Raw genomic sequence first — 13,240 nt, 5'->3', positions numbered from 1 at the left:
TGAAATGATGTTTGAAGTTGTTGGGAGTAAAGACTTAGAATTGTAACGAAAGTTTCGGAAAGGTCCCCAGGATGACTGGGCTCTGAGTGGACAGTTCTTCTCGGGTCCCTTCCTCTTATAGGGCTTGTCAAGTGAACGCGTTCATGAACAACTGACGTTATTCCATGGCTAAAATCAAAGACATCATGCCCAGCCAAACCGCACTGTGCATGCATTGAATTTTGACATTCATTTCATTTTGCCGGCTTGTCTAAGCAAATAGTATTGTGGTATTTAACCAATTTGATACCACCTTCATCGAACTATACCTAAAAATGTTCATTTTATTGAGTTGTCTAACACAGCTCACTCAAAATCACCCGATTATTGAAAGTTCAATGAGGGGAGAGTGCGAGTTGATTGTGATGCATGTCTTAGTTCTCCCTTCCCAAAATGCCCAAAATCAGGGTGCCGGATCACATTTTTTCTTGAATTTCCTTCACTTGACATGCCCTATTGGTTAGGAATAACATGGTTGGCCAAAAAGGAGATTCATGTTGCACAAACTAAATTGTTATTGACAAAACTTTGCTTTCCAAGCAAGTCTCATTTTTTGGTAATTCTGAGTCCATTTTTGAACCTGAGTCGTATGAAGTAAGGTTGGTTTTACACGTTCAAGAATGATTTACTTAATATGCACTCAAAAATTAAACAATGAAAGAGAAGAATGGGTCCCCTGAGAAGACCTGTGTTGTGCCGAGGCCTGTTTTTTAAAAAAAAGCGCGTACCTCGGAGTTAGGGGCTTGGACTTTAACCGGTATGAAAATACACTCCCCTAAGTGATGAGCGAATGTTCATTCTGGGTAACCTCCAAGCCTTAACTCAGAGGTACGAGCGTTTAAAAACTCGACTCTGATCTTTCATTTCAGAATCTTTAGGTGGAAGTAATGAACTCGCTTGATGCTAGCGCTCTTGTTAAGTCATCAGTCTAGCCATTTTTTTAAAATCCATGTGTTCAATTGAATAAGACTACAGCTCTCAGAGTTGAGGCGGTGTCATGCTCTCCTAGTTCGAGCTTCAGCAGAAATGTCGAAGTGTTTTGGGGCTCATTCTTTTTCTAAATACGCTTAGGTACTTAAGTTACTGTGAAAAGATTTTGATAATCCTTGGCAATGTCGGGAAGACACTCAGGAAACGGATTTGGTTTGATCAAAAACTGCCAATTACCGTTCAAGAAAGGCACAATTTTCACTTCTTTTAAAACTTACATCTTGTTCGCACTTTATTGTGATAATAATAAATTGTGTTATATTTGTGTTATATGTTGTGTTATTGTGATAACATTAAAGATGATGGCCATCAAAGTATTGAAACGTTGGTCTGATGCCGTGCACGTAGATGAAACTTTCTTATTCTTGACAATTATTCGAATAATCTTGCACTTTTTTGGGTTTTGAACCAATTAATTTCATCCGTTTCCACTGCAATCCACTGCAAATCCCTGCACCCGCAGTCATAACTCATTATTGCCCAACACCTTGAGACAAATCTTTCCTTGGTCTTAATTGAATTTTAATGGGTCAGCATATGGTATTTTGGGATGAATGATATCTCAGAGGTCAGGGAGGCAAAGAGATTGAGAGCAGATGACAGACGTCATTGTCTTGACATGTTTCATGTTTTCCTCCTTTGACGAATGACCTGACGAACGACAGTTGGAGGTTGAATAAAACGCGGAGCTAACAATAGTGGGTCATCTTTTACTTTAATTCAATTGCATTACTCCCAGATGTCGAGTTGAAGTCGGAGAAGCACTTGCCAAGTGGAATGCATTTTACATTCTATCTCAGTGGTGCGTTCGGTGATCAATTGGAGAATGGTAAAAGTACATACGGTACGTACACTGTCCTCCGTGGACGCAAATCTCAGTTTCTATGAGGTTACTTTTGCTGGGCGGGGTAAGAAATTTTGCATCAAAGAGAAATTTCAGCATAGGGCCTACTTGGTACAGAGCACAGTGTAAGGGGGTCACAACCGGTTGATCCTCACCAATAAATATTAGTGGTGAGAGATAATCGTTAGGACGATTACTTTCTTATTAGCTTATCCCAGGCCTTCTTGGTTTTGCATATTGTTCAGTTGAGACCGAGGGTCGATGGTTGACTGACTTTCTGAGGAAATCCGCATATCAATGGGGTTCGTTTACAATTGTATGGCCAGGTTCTTTTGATGTTAGTTTGTTGTCAGTTAGCATGTAGTTCTTTGGCATCTTATTTGCTTGCTCTCATGAGACCAGGGTTGGCTCCAAAGTTAGGCAATACGTTAAAACTCCAAGTGGCTTCTGCAATGTCATATTCTTTTGATAAAAACCGCTCCCAAGGAGGGAGTTCTTGTGATAATCGATTGAAATCAATATGACGCAGGAATTAAACTCTACGACATCGTAGTCCATTTCTGTTAACCAAAAAAGTCTTTTGAAGTCGGCAATTTTTCCATTACTTCAAATATCATCGTGCTAAAATCTGGTTCGGATCGATGAGCCTTCCACGTTCTTAATTTTCTTTTTCTGGGAAGATCCAGAGCAAAACTCCTAATATTGTTAACCTTAAGTTTTTTTTATTCCTATCACAACAGCCCGAAATACATCCACATCCACATACAATTACTGTACGCTTCAAATCAACTTTTCCGATCATTAAGCCTCTATTAATCAATTCATGCAAATCCAAGTGGGCATGAGCCGTTCTATCCGTTCGTTCGTTTCATTTCACGCCACAGATGCCAGTCGAAAAAGGACGAGAATGACTGGTTCATTTTTGTCCACGGATGTCTTTCTTGTCCGTACGCGAGAAGGTTCATGTTTTGGTCGGTAAATGCCGTAACAGATTCCCCAGGTTTCGCTCCTCGTCGTCGCCCCAAATCTCTCGAAGAGGAGGGGCGGATCAGAGGATCTTCAGACTGCCAATGCCCGGTTGGTTCGAGTCCTGCCTCAAGAGTCCTCAACGCTTTTCCGTTCACTTCGAACGCACGCATACGACTGATAAGGGAGTTGCACGTGTGTGTATCAGAGAGGATATCTTGAGAATTCATTTCTCTCTCTTCCCCTCTCTCTCTCTTTCTTTCTCTGTGTCGAAGGCGAAGAAGGCGAATCCCCCGTCAGAAGCCAAGTTGGTGGGAAAGGCATGTTACTCGTATTATGCGGGCAATAATTCCCCCTTGATTACGACCACAGTCAGAAGGAAACCAGACCACTGATCTCACAGTTGTTCCTGGGAAGACGGTGCGAGAGGCAACCCCGATTCCACTCACAAGTCTTCTAGAGCACATTTAACATTAATAATATCTACCTTCACTCGAGTACATAGTGGGATACTCAGCAGCAACGACACATGCTATCAATGGTCATCGTCATTTTGCATTAGCAACTTCCCTCCCAACAGTCCAACGAGAAAGTGCTCCCCGGAAAGACGAAAAGAGTGTCATTACTTTATAGAATCCCACAACGACAAATTGAGATTCGAGTGTGAATGGTGACTTATTCGGATCTCTTGTGTGAGTGTCTTCCTTTGGGGGTGAAGTGGTGCCAACAATTGGTAAGACGATTTGTTTTTCGCAATCAATTATACTGATGACCACCTGGCAGAAATTCAAGTGTGAGAGAGTTCTCTAGGCTATTAGCACGTAAAAGGATGCTTGATTCGTTTTTCCCGGGCTCTAGTTCATGTATTAGAGGAGGAGGAGAAGGTGGAGGAGGGAAAAATGGTGGTCTCATTGCCAAATCATCGTCCAGATGTCGGATTTGGTCTGACTTGTTCGTAGCAGCGTCCCAAAATTGATTGGTGATGAAACCAATCCCAAGAAGGGGTCAGCTGGTGGACAATCAATCCTCCTGGTAGTATTTAGCCATGCTTGCTTCATGGCAAAATTACGGGGAGTTATTAGGGTCCAAGACTTTTTGGTGGACCAGACCCGGAATCTCGATCCCATCATAAATCAGACTAGACCTTGTGAAGGATTTTTTCGTTTTCTTGCAATTAATCGCTGAGACCAGGGGGAAAAAGCGTCGAGGTCTTCATCATAATGATAACACTACAGAATGTCGAGGATCAAATCTTGTGGTTTATTATCCCGCAATTGGAGGTTTTGTTCTTTCTTGATGCAATCCGCCTCGGATGCATTATTTCATGGTAAAGAGCATCAAGTGGGATGATCAAACCGATTCCCCGATGGCCCTGCTTTGGGAATTTCACTTTACCTTCGACATCATGTGTGGTAGAGGCTTCTGGGATGACCAGTTTCAATTCCAAGAACAAAAAACTGGCAAGGAGCAATGAATGGTGTTCTTTGTAGTGATCTCCTACGGTCTTGGACCTTTTTTTACAAGCGGGAATGAACAAATTGCTTAATTATTTCCACATCAAGATATGAAATTGAAAGCGTTGTGACTTGATAAGCTTTAATTAAACACGACAGCACGTGAGGGAATTTTCAATTTGAAAAATGGGAAATGATGAGGCGTGGAAGACCCAAAAATAGGATATAAAGATAAAGGCTTTCAGGAAAAAAATCAAATAAAACATAAACAATAACAATAGACCTGGTCAATGATTGTCAATTTTTGGTCATAAGAGGCTCTCTCATTATGAGTAAATGAAGGCATTTAGAGACTCATCCATGATAGTTAAGCGGTTAATAGTGCCTATTGTATTGCCCGTTGAGAATGGGTTCGAACCCCGCATGCCCAAAGAAGTAATAAAAATCAAGCAGCCTCAAGGTGTACAGGCACAGGAGCGTGTCCCAAGGTTTCGAATTTCGTCATCAAAAAGGAGAGAATAGTACTGTGAAATAGACTATCTGGATCGCTTAGGGAACAAATATATTAGAACGAATGACTCTTCCAATGGTATTTCACATTTGTAACTAACCGTGTTGTATATTTGAAATTGCATTTGATCAGTGGTTGAAGAGACACTTGGACTTGATGCCTTGAACAATTGGATCGCACAGAATCAGAACATGGAAGTGGGGGGGGGGGATAACGAACAGTTTTGAAAAGGGCTGAAACTGCCGGTAAGAGATGCAGACGGCCTACTGCCTCTTCTTTCTCATACTCCATGCTTCATGCAGCTGAATCTTGATCCCCCAAATACCTCTTGTTTATTCAACTTGAAAAATAAATGATCGAGGATTGAAGATACGGGTTGCAGAGTAATAGGTGATTTTATTACACCTCCTGATTTGCTTTCATTCAGGCTTATTGGAGCTCGTATAACAATTCTGATCATTCTCTCTGTCTTGCTAAAGCCAGCATAGACCTAGGGTGTGTGTCACATGTCCAGAAAGTTACATCCCAGGTTTCCTTCCCCGAGTCCCTGAAAAATGGTCGTTTTTGAACCCGTGATATGAAGGTAGTAGTCATCGGCGGATGGTAAAAAGGGATTTCTTTTTCCGAGCGTGGCAACTGACACCATATGGGCAATGACTTGTTGCTGTTGTTGTTGTTGTTGTAGCAATCGTCGCCGTCGTTTTTGTTTTGCATTTTCTCAGGCCTGAACGAAGTCATGCCAATTGACCATGGATAATTCATAACAATACGAGCAACTTTCTTAATCCATTACCAAACACGGAAGTGAACCAAACAAATGTTGACTAAAACCAAACATGTTCCTCCCCTGGTGTGTCCTACTTACTTTGACTTAGCCAATCCGGAACCCGGAGCATGGTCTCACTTTCAAACACTTTTCTTGGCCCTGGGAAAGCGTTTCACCGTTGATCTTGGGTACCTGACTGATCTGATATGAACGATATGAATCCATCAACCTGGTTAAATAGGCATTTAGACATCTCGTCGCCAACTTGTGGTGGATTGACGTTTCCTACTTGTGTGTAAGGTAACAACTTTCTACCACCCTTTTGAGTAGACGCTCTTGACAACCAATGAGTGAGTGAATGAATACGAATAGTGTTATTGTGATGGTGATGATGAATATGCCGCTTTCAATGCGAAAAGTTTCTCTCCCACAACATACCAGACATACTCACGTATGGGATCTTTTCTGGTAGGGTCTGTTAGTCAACATGCGTGCCGAAATCGATACAATTAAACTAAATCTGCGCTCATCAATTTCATTTGAGTGTTTTCTCGATTTTCAAATTTCGCACGCGAGTTTCCCCAGATTTTCCTCCACTTTGACTTTACAAGCACTCTGTACATACACACAGTCATTAAATCATGACCAATGCAAATAACATCCGAGCAAAGTCCAGCTCATGTTTGATATTGATAAGCAGGCCCTAAGGTGTGAAAATATACTTCCCTGTCTACTGTACTTTCCCTACCGCAAGATGATTCGGTTTTTGGGAAAATGTGCAAGACGGCACCCTCGCCAAACCAATCATGGTCAATCTCCTCTTGTAAATTGCCTTGTTACACATGGCCCAATTGATCTTGAAGCCATCGCCAATGAAGACAATCTCCAACCAAACTTGGATCATGTGAAGAGAACACGCGCCATTTTGACCATGACTAATTCAAGTACAGTACAGTTAAGGTGAGGGATAATCGAGATCGCGACATTGAAATCACTCCTAAGAACAGATGGGAATCTCGGGACATTTTTTCCCGCCCCAACAACCCATAATTTACAGATCGGCCCACAACTAAAGAGAGACCCGTTGTCTCTGAGCGAATAAATACACGAAAAAGGAACCACCTCGCGATCTTGACAACAGCTGACTCTCCTCTGGTTCGTTGATTTAGACCTTTTTTTAACTACCCCGGAGACCCTGAAACCAACAACTGGTTGAGGACTGGAGATTTGAGGTGTGGCTAAGCGGCTCACTTGTCTATCGCATGTCGTGCAATTGGGTGAGACAAGCATTGCTTGCCACCCAAGGTCCTTATACTTGAGTGAGCTTGAAAACAAATGATGCCCTATCTCCAGAAGTTGAACCAATGAGAGTAACTTCTTGCCCTTCAAGGAAACCGATTGAATCCAATCACTCAGTCACAAGGTGGTGCAGGGTTATTTGAAGTATCTGCGAATCCCGAATTAGTCGCGGAAGAGGGGTGAACAATTGGATTTGAATGGACCTGACACGATCAAAGTCAGCAGACAACAGATCGTCGAGAATGGTGGTGGGAAGAAAGTGAAATCTACCGAGCAACGGGACCGCCATTCTCGAACGAACGAACGAACCACAGTTGTCAAAAGACGCGCTCAAATGAGCACTACATACGCACTTCATGCTACATACAGTACAATGAGGAAAGACGGAAAAGAAGGGGCAGGGAAGAGACCACGAGACAATGGTTTTGACTTGAAGAGCACTTATGACGTGACACTCGCTCTACATAGGCTAAAGACCTCTAGGCCAACTTTCTTCCAGAGTCGACTGCAGTACTACTCTTGGTCTGTCGTGTTTTATTGATAGTTAAATTGCAATTGGCCACTAATTATGAGGATTCAACGCCACCGAACTGGACGATAATGGCGTGATAGTGTCCCGCTCCAGAATGGTTGAGGTCCAGATCCAAAGACCTCCGTGAGTCATTTAAAAGATGGACTAGCGGTGTTTTAAAGACCCGTGGCTAGGAAATTGACCAATGTTCAATGCCGTGGGTTCGGTCAAACACGAATGAACTTCCAGAACTTACCTCCTAGCATTACTACAGAAAGAGAGATCCATCAACCGCTATTCATCCATTGCCAAAGAAGAAGAAGAAGAAGAAGAAGAAGGCCTCTCTCTCTCTGACCCGTTTAAAAATAGATACGACAAGATCGCCGCAAGACGATCGATTTCTGACCTCTATCATTTCAACGGCAGGAGTGTCTCTCGTTCGCTCATTGGGTGTGAGGGGGAATTGGCTTGGAGAATTAGCTTTATTTCTTAATTTCGTCACTAATGATTGATAAGCTGACATCGTCAATGGAACGGCAAACAAATCAAATCCTTGGCGTGTTTGGTCAACATGTGGCCAGCCAATGAAGTCATGAATCCAACGAGCCCTTCAGCTTTATTGCATTTCTCCCACCTTGAACTTTACGTCCAATAATGACAATCGTCGTTTTTCTTTACACCGCATGAACGAAGAGAGAGAGAAGAGAAATGATGCTTGTCTTGCACGCTTTGCATTCTCAGGAATGATGCCTCCTCAAACCTTTGGTTCTGGTCCAACCGAAACAATGCTGGATGGCGACGAGTTTACCACTTATTTTGATTTGAGTGAAGTAAGATTTTGGGGGCTCCAGATGACACCCGGACTCACCACAATTGGTGTTAATGCAGGAGTCAAATGATTACAAATAAGATGGATGCAATGGAAGCACAGGAATTTGACAAGGATGTCACAATATCAACGAAGAAAGAAAAGAGGTGACGAAAGTTTGTCCACCAAAGATCGACAACCACACGAACATTGGAAGGCCGACATCTCCATGTGTTTTAAGACAGTGAAACAAAGATGTTAATGGTGACTAGTCAATCCTTTTTCAAGACAGAGACATACAAATCTGCACAATCACGGAGGATCCAAGGCAATCCAGATCCCGACTTTCATGTTCCCACGTTCATCCTAAACACCAACTGAGGCAATCGTTCCCAATTCGCATTGGTCGTTCCAATCCATACATTCCCTACATACATGCATAGACGATCCTCTTGCAAAAGACTCATTCTAGGCCGTGCTTGATTACTTAACATTGAAGAGGACATTCCAATTTTCGTATCAAAGCTCATTTCCCAACCCGGAAAAATCGGATATTTGCTTTCAAGATCTACCAGCAACCCAATTCTGTCAGGAATGGGCGGGTACATGTCTCATCCAAGTAGAGTACATTCTATGTGGAAGACCAGCACTTAAATACCTTGATAACCCAGCATTAAAAGACACCTTACCCAACATTGGCGAAGAGCAATTTCATGAACAATTTCGACAGACACGATACTAGATAACTGTACGGCTCGAATTTAGTGGCCAATGAACATTTGAACAGAATATTTTTTTCAATAGACCTATTTTGAGCTTTTGGGGGTGTTGAACGGAAACCGTGGATTGAAAGACCACGATAAAATCCCGATGACCAGGTTTCAGAATATATACCTTTCCAAGGATTGACCCGATGTGATTGAATCCATATTTGAATACCAATTATATCCACCCCTCCACCTGATTGGCCTATCATTCATCCGCTTGGAAACGATGTTAGTGGGCTGGATATCCTCGAAGACGATTGGATTTCGATCTTGTCCATTGAAATGGCCGATTATTTCTTTTGTGACATTTCACGTCCCTACTAGGGCTAGTATATATTAGTGGTGTGTACTTGTACATCCAAATAGAAACGCCATCTGGGCTAAGGACGAAGAGGCATGACAGTTAGTTAGTTAGTTAGTTAGTACGAGTATGTAGTGTGTGTTCGAAGGAAAGAGAGAGATTATGTAGATATTCTCTCATTCTCTCGAGGAATGTTTCGAAGAGCGAGTGGTATCATCTGGCCACCTGACGTCCCCAAGCACTACTCACTACTCACTCCTCCTACCACTAGCACTAATGATGCCAGATCAAATTTTACCACGGACGAACCTTCCAACTTTCAACTCGGTGTTTGGTGGCCGGACCAATCCATACGTACATATATCTATTGACACACCTAGGGACAGTTTCATATCTGGATCTGTTTAATTCCAGGCTGGAGAATGGATCGTTGTCGAGTGAAAGGCTGACCTGAACACCCCTAACTCCATCATGTCCAATCAAAATCTTCATCATCATCCAGACGTGCCTCAGCCAAAGGCCATGCCCATGGCAATCAGCTCTCATTGGCGACAAAGGAAATGGAAGAGGAAACGTCGATTAGTGGGCGGTGCGAGCAGCCCATTTCAACAACTGTACAGATTCACTTCAGGTAGGGGCTCAATCAGGTCAAGGAACCTTCATTGCATGCACGAGACGAAGAACTACAGAGTCTGGAAGAATGCCACTCGCCGACAATGCCACTTAATTCGTTCAGAGTCGTGTCAGTTGTTGGTTCATCTACTCACCAGAATCTTAGATTTGAGAAACGATGATGATAGTGATGATGCCAGTCAGTTGGATAGTTCTTTCTTTCACTTTCCGCGTCTACGTAGAAGCCTGAAGAAACTTTCATTTCCTACTCATTTCAGGCATGGCATTGATCGTCGCTTTGACCTGTTTGAGTGATTGGACTCAAGCATTGGATATTGTCCCAACGTCAAATAGTACCATTTCCTTGGCCAGCACCCCCGCCTCGGATGTGGAATCACTCCTCAAGGAGGTTCCAACCGATTTAAGCCAAGCCCCAGTACAAGCCTTCCCCTCTGCTTCTGTTGATGATGAACTCAAGCCGGAGGACGCTTACGCTTATGATTATTCGGAGCTTGGATCTGGATTTCCAGCGTATTATGAATACCACGAAGGAGTGTCGTATCAGTATTACCAAGACGGAGAAATTGAACAAGTGTCAAGTCAGGATAAGCAGACTAAGGGGCCAAAGATGAGTCATGACGTTCCAAACATGAACATGGGATCCATTCAAAGTCAGATGCCAGAGGAGGGAGCCCTTGCGGCATCCAAAAATCAGGAAAGCCCACTCCCAATTGAATCTCAAGAGCATTTGCAAAGCGAACCCGCTCAGTACACCACGTCTGCACACAGCACCACTTTGGCAACGGAGGCACCTTTTGACATGGAATTGCGCAATCAGAAGGCAACTGAAGAACTTGAGAAAATCCTTTCGGAGCCTGTGGATCCAGATGATCCTGTTCTTCATGAGGTGTTCCCTCAATTTGCTGCCGAATACAAAGCTGACATGGACGATGAGGCCCGAGGGATGGAGGCCTTTTCTTTTGTGAACCACTCGGATTTTACCCTAATGGGCGAGAGGGGAGAGGTGGAGAAATACGGATCGATTGACGATCTTGAACAGGTTTTTGATGAACTCTCTCAGGGTCAGGATAGGATGGACAGTGGCGAAAAGGATCAGCAATCCAGTCATGAGCAGCTCTTGTCTGCTCTGAGTGAGACGGGTGGTACAACGACGTTAATGTTATTTAATATCTTCACGCCGGACGAAGTGGATTTCTTGTCCGAGCTTGTGGGTGAGGACGTAGTGAACGAACTTAAGGATGAGGTGGAGAGTGACTTAGATGGCAAAGACCATCTTCCGAAAGAAGTGTCCGATCACGAGAGTACCGAGACACTAGAAATGCGGGAATCCTTGCAAAAATACAACCACCCTCACGCAACCTCTTCCCGACGTCCTTTTCTCCCTAACCCGTCGGTTCCAAAAAACGCCAGACCTTCCTCCCAAGACAACGTAGTAGACCTCCAGGGTTCAAGTTCAGTCGAACCTAGGTTCTCAACTACCACGAAATATCAAGGTCTTGCGGAGGAAGGGTTGCAACTTGTCACTCGGAAGCCAGAAATGTCATATTCCTATACCATCGACTCCTTGGATCGACATCAAATTGGAACATCTACAGCCACCCCAACAACACCATCACCCCAACAGCAACGCCCCTTGGTAACCAAGCCTCCAAATCAGAAGGTAAAGGAGAGAAAGGAAAAATTCAAGAACCTTTTGGACAAGTTATCTTCAAAATACAGCCACCGACTGAAGAAGCCCAAGGAACCCACCAAAGAAAAGAATGAGGACAAAGAAGACATGATGGCGGATAAGATGAAGGACATGATTGAGAACTTGAAGAAAAGTCTTGAAAATACCAGACCTGGCGTTAATCGCTTGACTTTGGATGATGTGTATGAGGTCCAGCCCCACACTTTCACCACCCCCAGCTATCAAAGAACCACCACGTCCAAACCAGTGCCATTGAAATCGGTGAAGAGTATGATTGGTGACAAAATCAAATCTCTGGGCGGAGGCATCCACAGGCTTGAGCTGGACGATGTGATCGACTTGGACGTTGTCAACATTCAGACGGCCAAGTCTAAAGACTCTGATTCGGACTCTGCCAATTCTCAACAAGAGATGACCTCAGTACCGGGACCACTGGAACCTCAAGGCCCACCGCATTCCAAACATTTGCCAAAACGTCAAATTGTTCACCCAAAGCTCATGTACCAAAGGGCCAATCCAGACATAATCCACAGACCTTCAATCAACTTGAAGAGCGTGATCACGCCATCCCCTGACATTGCCACTGCTGAGAGCATCAAATTGAACCATAGACCCATGATTGCTCGATATACGGACGCTTATTCCTATACACCAAGGAAGCCAAGTGGCAATTACCGGAAGGGCTCTTACATGTCCTTGCAAGCCACTGGGAGCACCATTGATCCCTACCCCGAGACCAAGGAGCTTCCCCCGTATCATTACCCTACATCGGGTCACTTGATACCTGCAACAGTCTCACCAAGGAGCCGCTACCATTCCACGACTCTGCGTCCAGTATCAAGGCCAACATCATCACCCAATGCAAGTCCAAGTACGACTGGGAGCCCATATTATTTTGCCTCTACAACTTATCCATTGGAGTACCAAGAGTCATCAGAGCAAGCCACAACTCCAAAATATGTAATGAGTAGCTCCATTAGAGAGGGCAAGCATCATGGGGTCTACAATCAGTCACCGACACACTTTCCTCCGCCCTCGTCTCAATACAAACAACCCAGCCTTCAATTTCACGGAAAGAAAGCCCAAAGCGACGAAATCAGTGTGACGCCTAAGAATACTCCAAGCTACTCAACGCCCTCTTATGAGGAGAAGTCCCACTCAACTCCTACACCTCACGCACTGGAGTATTCCACTACTCTGTCTCCAAATGAGTTTCCAGAAACAGTGAAGAGTTACCTTCCACCTTCCAAAGAATATCTACCACCAAAAAGTGATCATGATGAGCATGGTCACAAAAACGTGAGACAATATCAAACACCTAATCAAGATTACCTTCCACCGCGTGATCAAAAGGAGCACATGAAACATTACCGGGTTCCCGGGAGGGAATATCTCCCTCCCAACCATCATGCAGATATGATCAAATATGGTACCCCTTCAAATGAGTATCTTCCTCCAAAACATGTCTCGTCACGGGAGCATATTCGACCAAAAGACTATATGACGAAGTATTCAGTCCCGCAAAAAGACTATTTGCCGCCCTTTGATGAAATGGCTCACATGAAACCCCCTAGAAGTGATTATCTTGAACCAGAACTTGGAGTAGCGATAGAGTTGGACACTCACTCATCCAAAGAAATCGGCCCCTCACATTTCCACAC

The sequence above is a fragment of the Tigriopus californicus genome, chromosome 5 (genome assembly GCF_007210705.1).
Source record: "Tigriopus californicus strain San Diego chromosome 5, Tcal_SD_v2.1, whole genome shotgun sequence".
NCBI lineage: Eukaryota > Metazoa > Arthropoda > Copepoda > Harpacticoida > Harpacticidae > Tigriopus > Tigriopus californicus.
Note: the sequence above shows the minus strand (reverse complement) of the source record.